This window comes from Thalassophryne amazonica, chromosome 7 (assembly GCF_902500255.1).
Source record: "Thalassophryne amazonica chromosome 7, fThaAma1.1, whole genome shotgun sequence".
Taxonomy (NCBI): Eukaryota; Metazoa; Chordata; class Actinopteri; order Batrachoidiformes; family Batrachoididae; genus Thalassophryne; species Thalassophryne amazonica.
The window spans coordinates 113706194-113720132 of NC_047109.1; the positions used below are offsets into that span (position 1 = coordinate 113706194).

Here is a 13939-nt window from a genome sequence, read left to right on the forward strand (position 1 = left end):
TCTCCAACCTTCCTTTTCTCTCAAAAATTCTTGAAAGGGTAGTTGTAAAACAGCTAACTGATCATCTGCAGCGGAATGGTCTATTTGAAGAGTTTCAGTCAGGTTTTAGAATTCATCATAGTACAGAAACAGCATTAGTGAAGGTTACAAATGATCTTCTTATGGCCTCGGACAGTGGACTCATCTCTGTGCTTGTTCTGTTAGACCTCAGTGCTGCTTTTGATACTGTTGACCATAAAATTTTATTACAGAGATTAGAGCATGCCATAGGTATTAAAGGCACTGCGCTGCAGTGGTTTGAATCATATTTGTCTAATAGATTACAATTTGTTCATGTAAATGGGGAATCTTCTTCACAGACTAAAGTTAATTATGGAGTTCCACAAGGTTCTGTGCTAGGACCAATTTTATTCACTTTATATATGCTTCCCTTAGGCAGTATTATTAGACGGTATTGCTTAAATTTTCATTGTTACGCAGATGATACCCAGCTTTATCTATCCATGAAGCCAGACGACACACACCAATTAGCTAAACTGCAGGATTGTCTTACAGACATAAAGACATGGATGACCTCTAATTTCCTGCTTTTAAACTCAGATAAAACTGAAGTTATTGTACTTGGCCCCACAAATCTTAGAAACATGGTGTCTAACCAGATCCTTACTCTGGATGGCATTACCCTGACCTCTAGTAATACTGTGAGAAATCTTGGAGTCATTTTTGATCAGGATATGTCATTCAAAGCGCATATTAAACAAATATGTAGGACTGCTTTTTTGCATTTACGCAATATCTCTAAAATCAGAAAGGTCTTGTCTCAGAGTGATGCTGAAAAACTAATTCATGCATTTATTTCCTCTAGGCTGGACTATTGTAATTCATTATTATCAGGTTGTCCTAAAAGTTCCCTAAAAAGCCTTCAGTTAATTCAAAATGCTGCAGCTAGAGTACTGACGGGGACTAGAAGGAGAGAGCATATCTCACCCATATTGGCCTCTCTTCATTGGCTTCCTGTTAATTCTAGAATAGAATTTAAAATTCTTCTTCTTACTTATAAGGTTTTGAATAATCAGGTCCCATCTTATCTTAGGGACCTCGTAGTACCATATCACCCCAATAGAGCGCTTCGCTCTCAGACTGCAGGCTTACTTGTAGTTCCTAGGGTTTGTAAGAGTAGAATGGGAGGCAGAGCCTTCAGCTTTCAGGCTCCTCTCCTGTGGAACCAGCTCCCAATTCAGATCAGGGAGACAGACACCCTCTCTACTTTTAAGATTAGGCTTAAAACTTTCCTTTTTGCTAAAGCTTATAGTTAGGGCTGGATCAGGTGACCCTGAACCATCCCTTAGTTATGCTGCTATAGACGTAGACTGCTGGGGGGTTCCCATGATGCACTGTTTCTTTCTCTTTTTGCTCTGTATGCACCACTCTGCATTTAATCATTAGTGATCGATCTCTGCTCCCCTCCACAGCATGTCTTTTTCCTGGTTCTCTCCCTCAGCCCCAACCAGTCCCAGCAGAAGACTGCCCCTCCCTGAGCCTGGTTCTGCTGGAGGTTTCTTCCTGTTAAAAGGGAGTTTTTCCTTCCCACTGTAGCCAAGTGCTTGCTCACAGGGGGTCGTTTTGACCGTTGGGGTTTTACATAATTATTGTATGGCCTTGTCTTACAATATAAAGCGCCTTGGGGCAACTGTTTGTTGTGATTTGGCGCTATATAAAAAAAAATTGATTGATTGATTGATTTAACTGTTTTAGTCTGTGGTGCAATTGAAGGTGCTATATTATTTTTTCTTTTTGAATTTTTATGCTTAAATAGATTTTTGCTATTATATACACAAGGCAATTACCTACTTGATGCATTACCTGGGTGTCACAATGTGGATGAGGGGTTGGATTTTGGCACCCACTGAGACACGCAGATGAAGTGTCTTGTTCATGAGTGGTATTTGAACCGAACCGAGGTCTACATAGTGGCAGGTAGCTCCATATCCATTGAGCTACCTGCTCTACTCATGCTTGCCAATCTGTATAAGATGGTCTGGGACCAATAATTTGGATCAGATGGTTGTAAAATTGGAATTCCATAGGTGTTAGAATAACCTATTGTAAGGTTTCCAAGTCGGAACTGAGAGAGAGGCGACTACTCTGTATTATTCATTTTTCATGTCATACTCTAGCAAATGTAAGCCTGTTAATCAGCAGCTGTGTTAATTTTTCAACTGGCCTGCTTTCACAGGAAAGTGTTCCCAAGAGGCTGGACTGGTCTAAATGAGCTTGTCCGGCCTGTGTAGATGCAGTGGTAGAACCCATGAGGGTTGGTCCAGTGCCAGTGTTTGTGTCTAAGGAGAACTCCAGGGCTTCAGTCTCATCCCTAAGAGAAGGGAGGTAGCCGGTTCATTTGTTGTCACAGCCATGCCTCTCTGTGGAGAAGTTTCTCTTCCTCCCTTCTGCCAAACCAGACCTCAGCAAGTCTGGACGGATGTGAAGTTCCAACAAGTGAATCTGTCTGAGTGTCTCCTACAGAGTAGTGTATCATAGGGGAGGGAATGGGTCAAACCAGGGTACCAGAGGAAGCAGGTTTTTGTTGGTCAGGAGCAGATGTCGGAATGTTTGGGTGAGGGGTCCGCAGCCCTGGCCTGCCCTCCAGATAATGTCAAAGAAAACATGCAGGTGGCTATTTGTGTGTTAACTATGGGCCCTTCCCTCTCTCTTATAAGCCAGCACACTCTGAGTGATTATAAAAACAGACAAGCACTGAAAGGTGGTCTGTTGTAGGACCTAGCAGCAGAAGGCTGTCTTTGCCCGCTCGCTTGTCAAATCACGCTGAAGCACACTGTAGCGTTTGCCTTTTATTAACCTCACCACATCACCACCTCCGTCCGAGCCCTGCAGCCCCACTAACTTTATAGCATCTGGGACTCGAGCCACAGCACATAAGCCAACCCAACAGGCCAATTAGACAACATAGTCTAGATTTACCCTCCTGATGCAACCGAGTTATTTACCTGAGTGAAAAAACAGCAACAAGGGGAAAACATCCTCACAATGCACCATTTAGAAGCATGTGACTCATTTTAGACGCTGTGTGTGTTTATTTCCTCAAAAGGGGAAGATGAGATGCTGATGATGAAAGCTATCAGCAATTCTAAATGTGCCGTCAATGCACAATAAAAAAGGGGGGATTGACAGAGCCTATAATAAACTTTGGTATAAATCTAAAGAACCTCCATGAAATGGTAATTGCTTACTGAAACATGTACATTTCCTTGCTCTTCCACATCCATTCATTTGTCTGTCTTCTGTTTATCCCATTAGGGGTCAAAGATGGACCAAAGCCTATCCCAGCCTCTCTTCACTGAGAGGCTGGGCACACCCTGGGCAGGTCCCTTCTCTTTCACCATTAAAATACAAGACTAACATAAATTCAATATGTGACCGTACGCCAATAAAATGGGCACACTGTGTTATTTCCTCATTTCAGCTCTAGCGAAAGCTGCAGGTAGAACTAGGGATATAATCCACTCTTGGCTCTGTGGTCCAGGCACAGATGAGGTGTTAGCTAAGGTCCAATTCATCACACAGTCGCACTTCACTGTGAATGAAAAAAGGCATCACAGGGCTCATACACACCCAGCGTGCTCTACGCACATAAATGGACTTTATCAGATGACTTCATTATGAAGGCATTCATGCCAATCAATCACAAATATTTTGTTGATCAATATATGCTTTAGATCATCCATCTAGGCTTCTTGGATGTTGAAATATACAAAAATGATGGTTCTCAGACCATGAATTTCTTGACCTTGGAGCAAACTACTCCAAAATCTAATCACATCTAGATATCTATCCAAGTAATATTCCCACCAAGTTTCATCTATCGTGGCTTCTTTGTTGGGGAGGCATATTAAAAAAGGTGGCTTTGACACCATGGATTTCTTGATCGTGGCCCAAACTACTCAAAAACCTAATCACTCAAGTGAACGTCGAGAAACATTGTTCTTGTTCTGGACCATTTTTTTCACACAGTTGTGCACAAAGTGGTGATCTTCACTCCATCTTTGTTTGTGAACGGCTGAGACTTTTGGGATGATCCTTTTATATACAATCATGAGTGTCCTCAGTTCCCATACACTTATTGAGTGTTGTTAGAAGGAAAGGTGATGTAACACAGTGGTAAACATACCACTGTCCCAGCTTTTTTGAAATGTCTTGCAGGCATCCATTTCAAAATGAGCAAATATTTGCACAAAAACAATAAAGTTTATCAGTTTGAACATTAAATATCTTGTCTTTGTGGTGTATTCAATTGAATATAGGTTGAAGAGGATTTGCAAATCATTGTATTCTGTTTTTATTTACATTTTACACAACATCCCAACTTCATTGGAATTGGAGTTGTAATACTCCCACCAAGTTTGATCTATCTAGGCTTCTTTGTTGGGGAGATATACAAAAAGGCGGTTTTTAGACAATGGATTTCTTGACCTTTGACCAATCTACTCCAAAATCTAATCACTTCTAGAAATCTATCCAAGTAATAGTCCCACCAAATTTGATCTATCTTGACTTCTTTGTTGGGGAGACATATTAAAAAAGGTGGTTTTAACACCATGAATTTCTTGACCTTGGACCAAACTACTCAAAAATCTAATCACACCTAGAAATCTATCCAAGTAATATTCTCATCAAGTTTAAAGGAAATCCATCAAGCCATTAATTTTGTCCACACCCATATACGCACACATGCACACACACAGCAGTGAAAACAAATGGTCTGTTTTTGCCACTTTGCCACTGTGCAGGGTTACTGATCCTCTCGTCTCTGCAGCTGCAGCCTGACTCTGTTTTATGTGTGTCTAAAGACATGCATGTCATTTTTGTAATGCAGGTAAATGTTTGTGCACATTAGATGTGAAAACAATATGACAGCCAGTGTTTACTCCACGAGAGATTTTGTGAAAATTCCACTCAGGATTGCATGAGCTAATCATCACCGTCTGTGCTGCAACTGGTAACGCCTGAGCCGAGGTTACATCATGACAGGGGATAGATGAAGGAGAGACGTAGGAAAAGACAATGTCTCAGGGGACACTTTGAGTTTGTGTTTTCAGTGAGACGTCTTACTTACAGATTTCACGGAGTCCTTGTCAACTTTGGCTTCTGTCTCCCACAGATGATGACCATCTACAGCAACAAAGACAGAAAGAGAAAGTTTGTTCATTTTGAACTTAACTGCATTTAAGTTCTGCTCTGATTTTGCCACTTCACGTACATAGGCTGCACATGTCAGCGTGCTGCAGTTCACCACTGGGGGCAGCACGACAAAAAAGTGCAGTGTGCAGAAAGCCCAGAAGAACAAACCTGGAATTAATAGAGATTAAAACAAAACTGCTATGTAACATTTCTTTGATTTTTTTTTCCTCATCTATATTTCTGCTGTACCAGCTCTGTGCTGTGTCCATTCATTCATTAATTTTCTTACTCCAATCAAGGGTCACAGGGTTGTGGGAGCCTATCCCAGCAGTCATAGGGCGTGACGCGGTGTACACTCTGGACAGGACGCCAGTCTATCGCAGGGCCATGATGTTACTTACCATTGGACTGAAAAGTCTTCCATCAGTCACCTACTTTAATTTTTATTCTTCTTCCCCAGGTTTTCATGGAGAGGTTTTCTCCAGCTGCTGTGCAATAAAAACAAGCCTGAGCTCCTGCAGCTGGGAGTCTGCAGAAGCTCAGCACACGTCCTTTGGTTTTTCCTGTGATTTTCATGCCACGCCTTACCAAGCTGATGCTCTGAGCTCAGCCCTGATTTTATTTTCAGAGTTATCATAACCGACTGCTCATTCAGACGAGCAGAAAAAGAAGCCTTTGTGATCGCAGCACAGAACGTGTGAGATGATGAATCGGGCACCGTGGCACAGCAACACGACTCGAACCTCGATGAAAACAGCAACGTCTGACAGGAAGCCACGAGAAACGGTAAAACTGTCAGCGTCCTGATTAGTGATAGTGACGTCCAGCAGTTACAGATGATAGAAAACCCCTTGTTTTTCTACATAGAGTGCAGGAGAAAGAATGAAGTGTACTCATCACTGATAAAATATTACTGTACTGCTGAGCTGTGGTTTATTTATCAAAGGACAACCATCAGCGATATCGCTTTTCATTATGGTCTTACTGAACCTGAGGGAAGCAGAAAAACAAGAGTTTTTGATTTGAACTCAGGGAAATAAAAAATAAACATGACATTGGCAAAATGTGCATGTGTGACTGCAGATCACATGCAGTCACATGACCTTCAGTGCAGATATCGCCATGTTGGTAGGCAAAAAAGATGTTGAATCCAACCATTCATTGCAGAAAAACGCCTATCTCATTGGATGCCAAAGCCGCCCCACCCCAAATATGTTTAACACATAGACAGTGAGGCTAAGGAGCAACATGTGGCAAAGTGTTATATATGTTCTCAAGTTGTGCAGGATGCAGGATCAATACAGTCTTGAACACATCACTCAAAAAACTGACTCACTGCATTGGATTTCCATCTAATAAATATATGCAGTATCAACTAAATTAAATTAAGTTATCTTGCATGGATGTGCTTTATTTAATTATTAGATGGAAATCCTGCTCATAATTGAACTGAGTTCACCCAATGAGTCATTTTTTGAGTGCACCCTTTCTCCCACAAACTCCCAGTTGGTGGCACTGCACAGCACATTTTGTTTATTTTAAAATTCTTTGTACATTCAGTAAAAAAAGATCCATTTTCCAACACCAAAATTGGTCGTCCCTGTGATGACACTGTGTAGGGGAAGTGATGGTCTTGTGGTTAAGCGTTGGGCTTGGGACCAGAAGATCCTCAGTTCAAACCCCAGCCTGACTGGGAAATCACTAAGGGCCCTTGGGCAAGGTCCTTAATCCCCTAGTTGGTCCCGGTGTGTAGTGAGCGTCTTGTATGGCAGCACCCTGACATTGGGGTGAATATGAGGCATTATTGTAAAGCGCTTTGAGTGTCTGATGAAGATGGTATATAAATGCAGTCCATTTACCATTTATTCAATAAAGATTCATATTCATATTTTCAGGTTTAGAGAAAAATTGTCTTTTACAAAGTGGTCTAGACACTTTCATATGCAAAGCTATATACCACTATATATCCAAGGTTGGATAGGATTACTTTGAAAGAATACATGTGGATTAGATGTATGTGTGTACATACATTTGGATTACTTGTAATCTGATTACTTTTGGATTACATTTCAAAGTAATCCTACCCAACCTTGTGTATATCCAAGTGCATTTCGCTCTCAGACTGCAGGCTTACTTGTAGTTCCTAGGGTTTGTAAGAGTAGAATGGGAGGCAGAGCCTTCAGCTTTCAGGCTCCTCTCCTGTGGAACCAGCTTCCAATTCAGATCAGGGAGACAGACACCCTCTCTACTTTTAAGATTAGGCTTAAAACTTTCCTTTTTGCTAAAGCTTATAGTTAGGGCTGGATCAGGTGACCCTGAACCATCCCTTAGTTATGCTGCTATAGACTTAGACTACTGGGGGGTTCCCATGATGCACTGTTTCTTTCTCTTTTTGCTCTGTATGCACCACTCTGCATTTAATCATTAGTGATTGATCTCTGCTCCCCTCCACAGCATGTCTTTTTCCTGGTTCTCTCCCTCAGCCCCAACCAGTCCCAGCAGAAGACTGCCCCTCCCTGAGCCTGGTTCTGCTGGAGGTTTCTTCCTGTTAAAAGGGAGTTTTTCCTTCCCACTGTCTCCAAGTGCTTGCTCACAGGGGGTCGTTTTGACCGTTGGGGTTTTTACGTAATTATTGTATGGCCTTGCCTTACAATATAAAGCGCCTTGGGGCAACTGTTTGTTGTGATTTGGCACTATATAAATAAAATTGATTGATTGATTGATTAAAAGGTAAAATGACCTGAACTCGCCAGCATGTCCCTGGACCCCAGAGGGTTAAGAGTAACCACTTCAACAAAATAACCATTTTAAATATACATTATATAATCACAGTTTCTGTCAGCACCCTGCTGGACAAAAGTACTGGCCCTGATTGTTGTTAACCTGAGCCTCAACCAGTCCGACATGGAAATTTGACTGTTGATTTGCATGCTTGGTTTGGCAAACCCAAGATGCCCTTCCTAGGCAAACATGCTTGCTCATTTATCTGGAGTTGGGACAGACACCCAGGATGTACTGGCATGTGCATCTCATACATCTGAGAACTGAGAAATATTAGGCTCTATGCCTTTCCTGCTGCTCCCTTGCTCATTCCCCTGGGCTTGGTACTAGAACTCATAATGCATTTTTTAAACCTTGTATGAGCTTGAGTTTCTTTTTAAAACCAAATCACTTTGTCCTTGACTGACCCTCAGTCATTCCACCAACTTTGGTCCAGACCGGAGAGTTGTTTAATTTAAACTTGGAAGGACAGACACACAGGGCCAAAGACAATAAAGCTGTCAGTGGAGCAGCATCATCTGTAAGTCCTCTCATCACGGCCACTGAAATGAAAGTCCTTCAATGTGTATGTGCTCACAAATCTCACCCCCACCCGTGTTTGCAGCACGGTGGTGCTGTCGTCTCCATGACTGTGGACGGAACAGGTGAAAGAAGTGACGCAGGGAGAAAACAGTAAAGTGTCAGTGAGTATGGAAGGACAATTAGAGCGCACAGAGGCAGGGAGAAGGTCAGAGGCAGACACCGGTGAGCGTTCCTCAAGTTTCATCTCGAGGAACCAAGAGGGAATCTCACCCGCCTCCGCAGCGGGAGACACTCCAAGAGGGAAACCTTACACTGCGACGTCAACCCCGGCCTCGACTCGTAAACATGTTTTTAAAGCTCCTCTTTTTCTTCCATCTCACTCAGCATCTCCTCTGTCACATTCTTAACCTCTTCGTTATTCTCTTGCCAAACGTTCGGCGACACTTCTGTCACATTTCAATGTAAAAGCAAGCTGGGCCGGTGCCACATGTGGAATACCTTCACGAGTCAAAGACTGCTGCACCACTGATAACCACAAAACTTTCCATTCACTCCTTCTTCTTCCCTGCAACATCTGCAAAATGCGTCTGTTCCCGACAATGTCTCCTCCTTCAAGCAGCCTCCACCCACGCAAGACACACACACACACACACACACACACACACACACACACACACACACACACACACACACACACACACACACACACACACAATATCCTCCATCGTTCATCTGACCTTAAATGGCAAGAGATGAAAGCACAAAAGGTGGGAGAAGATCACAATTAAACTGATAAACGAGAGAGTGAATGTAAATGGAAACAGATAATATTCTCTGAGGCCATGAAGTATTATCCGGCTTTACGTGATTCATTGTGCAAAACGAGATCCAAAAAGACGAACACCAACACAGACAAGCGGGACAACGAGTACATTCATCAGGACATTAAGGCAAGGCTTCATTTCTTGACGACCCACGGTGTGTACACGGTGAAAACACGGCAACGTGGCTGCTGTCATAGCCACTATCACGCAAACAAATCTTCACCACAACCTTTTTTTGTTTTGTGGGAGGTGAAGCAGGGACACCAGAGGATGTCCTCGTCCTCACGCTGACCTTTTACACACTTTATCCTCATTTCCACCAAGCTGGATGAGAGTTCTGCATCTCTACAACAAAGCAAACAAACAAAAAGGTGACATGTGTTTTTTACAGTGTGTGATCACTGCTTTGTTCACGTTTGTTAATTTCAGGATGGAAAAAATGAATTGGGAAAAAAGTGATTGTGAAGCCTTACAGTTGTGATTTGCAGCAATGAGCATTTTATATTTTAATTGTAATCATGTTCTGGCTCCTGCACTGGTCAATGCTAGCACAGACTGGGTGTTGGGTCGGGTTGTGAAAACCGACGACTTTGCTGCTTTTGTTGGCGAGGTGATCTTTGTGGAATCAGTGGATACTCTGATTGCAGTAGTTGAGAAGCTCAGTAAGGAATCAGAGTGTCTGGGACTGAGATCGTCCTGGAACAAGATTCAGGCTTTTAATGACTTCCTGGACTTGGCCATCAGAAGTGTGTCTGTATGCGGTAAGAGTTGAACTTGTAGAGTCGTTCACTTACCTCGGCAGGAACACACATGTTTCTGGGTCCTCGGCCTTTGAGATTAAGAGGCACCTGGGAAGAGCTTGTGGATTCATGAGGTCACTTGGTGATGCCGATATCTTTGCAGGCGAACAAAGGTCCAAGTCTTTAGGGTCCTGGTGCTGCCTGTCTTGCTGTAGAATTGTGAGAACCAGTGACCTAATGGCATCAAATGGAAGTCACCTGGAAGTCTTTGGTGCTAGGTGTCTTTGAAGGATTCTTGGGTACTGCTGGGATGACTTTGTATCAACTGAGCAGTTACTAAGAGAGACAATGATGAGGTGGATTGATGGCATTGTGAGGGAGGGTCAGCGATGACATTTTAGCCATGTGCCCCGTTTATTTGTGCCTAATCCAGTGTTGAGGAAGGCCAAGGGGACGCCCAGGTTTCACCTGGCTGTGGCAAACACATGGTTATTTTAGGGATATGGGAATGGATCAGCTGTCTGCCTGTGTGGGTGCCATCCAGGACTCCAGGTGGTTCCTTGGATGCTCCCAGACTTGACCTAAATATAATTATTTTCCATTTGTCTTTCAGTCCTCCTGCTGCTGTTGCAGCAGTGGCCTGGATTGGATTCACTTTATTAATTTTACGGATTTTTGGATTTTTTTTGTTTTTGTTTTAAGCAAATGCAGTGCGGAGCAAAGCCAAAAGCTCAAATGATTTGCCCCGTGACTGATTGCCCAGCAACCGCTTTCCTCTTTAAAGCGGCCGCCAGCTGCCAGTCTGAGTCCTGCTGAAATGGGAAAAATGTGTTGCTGCTTCATATCCAGACACTTCAGGAGAAATTATGGTCTGACAGCAGATTTGCGATGGGTTTATAGTGGGGAAGTGAATTATTCTCGGTGTATCACGGGAGCCGCGTAAGCTGACAACCTGTGGGTGCAGAGACGCGGCGGCCCACGGAAACAGAAGATATTTTGCTCTAGTATCGGGCTTCAGCGGCGCGGCATTGGGCCTGAAAATGATGTATATACTGTGAATGACAGCTGAAGGATTTTACAGGTTTGACGTTTGGGTGTTCCTGCCCTCCGTGAGCTGGAGATTAAGACTGCGAGTGCTAAATTGTCTGTCGCACAGGAGGTATTATAACGTTGAGTCAGCCAGCTCACAGGGAATATTTTGTTTCAGAAAATATTTTTCTTTCAAGACTGACCTCTCATCACCTGCGGCATGCACTTAAATCTCTTTGATTTTTACTTTATTTATTATTATTTTAACAATTTAAGCCAAATGTTTAAACCTCCCATGTATTTGTCTCATCTACCCACTAAACCAGCTGAATGTAATTAGTTTAACACTTCAGGCAGGTAGACGAGCTCATCAGTGAAATTGCCTGTTTTTAGCACACAGGTAGAACAACACACGGTCGGACTTTTACTCACTGGAGGTTTTCCACCTCTGGATTTAGGCACTTTTTTTTTTCTTTGTCACCATTTAAATTTTGTTTCATAGTATTCAAATAGGGGAAGAACGGTGGCTTAGTGGTTACCACTGTTGCCTCAAATCAAGAAGATCATGGGATTGATTGTGGCTTTCTGTGTGGAGTTTACATGTTCTCCCTGGGTTTGCGTGGGTTCTCTCTGGGTGCTCCGGCTTCCTCCCACATCCAAAGACACGCAGGTTAGGTGGACTGTAAACTTTAAATTGTCCGTAGGTGTGAATGTGTTTGTTTGTCTGTATGTGGCTGTGAGACAAACTGGCGTCCTGTCCAGGGTGAGCCCCGCCTCATCCCCTATGACTGCTGGGATAGGCTCCAGCCCCATGTGACCCTTAATTGGAGTAAGTGGTTGAAGATGAGTGAGTATTCAAATGAAAAATTCACAATATTATTTTGTCAATCTGATCCAAATTAAACGCTTCTCGAAAAAAGGTTTGAACCTTAAACCACATGGGTAAAAATGGACCATATTCTCTGGAGTAAAAGTTGCACCTGCTAAAAATGCCTCTTGAAGAGGAAAAAAACCCATATATAAGTCACATCTATTTTCTGCATTATCAGTTCTTTAATTTGGATTTTTATGCACTGTTATAATTTATATTTTATTAATTTACATTTATTCTTTTATTATCATTAGAGGTTATTTTGTTTCGTGCGTTGATTTCTGGGAAAGTCCGATATACTAGTCATTATAATTATTAATATTCAGAATGTATGTGTTATTTTCAGTATATAAGTTGTGAGACCTCCCATACTAGTAAAAAACAAAAAACAAAACACAAAAACAAAACGTGAGTTATACTCTGGAAAATACAGTAGTTTCCAAACCTGCCACACAACAATCACAGGTCACTGCTGCATCTGCTAGCTTCATGGAGACAAAGAAACAAGAAAGACGGTTGATCTTAAAATGTTACTGAAAGTGGAACAAAAAACCCACATCAATAATAATAGTAATAATAAAAAATACTAATACACACAGTGTTCAGTGGTGCTTAACGTAGCATGTTGTTTGGCCAATGTTTCATCTCTTTTTTTCCATTTTATCGTGGATTTGGAGTTTCCTGGTTCTTTCCAGCCATTTGCACATACGGCATTCTCTGCAGCTTCTCTCTCCCCCTGCCATCCCCTCATTACCCCATCCCCGTAGAGACGGTGCCTGCTCCCAGACTACCAATAACCAGCAAAAATCTATTTAAGCATAAAAATTCAAAAAGAAAAAATAATATAGCACCTTCAACTGCACCACAGACTAAAACAGTTAAATGTGGTCTATTAAACATTAGGTCTCTCTCTTCTAAGTCCCTGTTGGTAAATGATATAATAATTGATCAACATATTGATTTATTCTGCCTTACAGAAACCTGGTTACAGCAGGATGAATATGTTAGTTTAAATGAGTCAACACCCCCGAGTCACACTAACTGTCAGAATGCTCGTAGCACGGGCCGAGGCGGAGGATTAGCAGCAATCTTCCATTCCAGCTTATTAATTAATCAAAAACCCAGACAGAGCTTTAATTCATTTGAAAGCTTGACTCTTAGTCTTGTCCATCCAAATTGGAAGTCCCAAAAAACAGTTTTATTTGTTTTTATCTATCGTCCACCTGGTCGTTACTGTGAGTTTCTCTGTGAATTTTCAGACCTTTTGTCTGACTTAGTGCTTAGCTCAGATAAGATAATTATAGTGGGCGATTTTAACATCCACACAGATGCTGAGAATGACAGCCTCAACACTGCATTTAATCTATTATTAGACTCTATTGGCTTTGCTCAAAAAGTAAATGAGTCCACCCACCACTTTAATCATATCTTAGATCTTGTTCTGACTTATGGTATGGAAATAGAAGACTTAACAGTATTCCCTGAAAACTCCCTTCTGTCTGATCATTTCTTAATAACATTTACATTTACTCTGATGGACTACCCAGCAGTGGGGAATAAGTTTCATTACACTAGAAGTCTTTCAGAAAGCGCTGTAACTAGGTTTAAGGATATGATTCCTTCTTTATGTTCTCTAATGCCATATACCAACATAGTGCAGAGTAGCTACCTAAACTCTGTAAGTGAGATAGAGTATCTCGTCAATAGTTTTACATCCTCATTGAAGACAACTTTGGATGCTGTAGCTCCTCTAAAAAAGAGAGCTTTAAATCAGAAGTGCCTGACTCCGTGGTATAACTCACAAACTCATAGCTTAAAGCAGATAACCCGTAAGTTGGAGAGGAAATGGAGTCTCACTAATTTAGAAGATCTTCACTTAGCCTGGAAAAAGAGTCTGTTGCTCTATAAAAAAGCCCTCCGTAAAGCTAGGACATCTTTCTACTCATCACTAATTGAAGAAAATAAGAACAACCCCA

The 13939-nt window shown here is 42.0% G+C and overlaps 1 pseudogene; it reads right to left on the reverse strand.

Moving 5' to 3' along the window:
* LOC117513520 overlaps window positions 1-13939 on the reverse strand; it is a 92279-nt pseudogene that overhangs the window by 26045 nt on the left and 52295 nt on the right.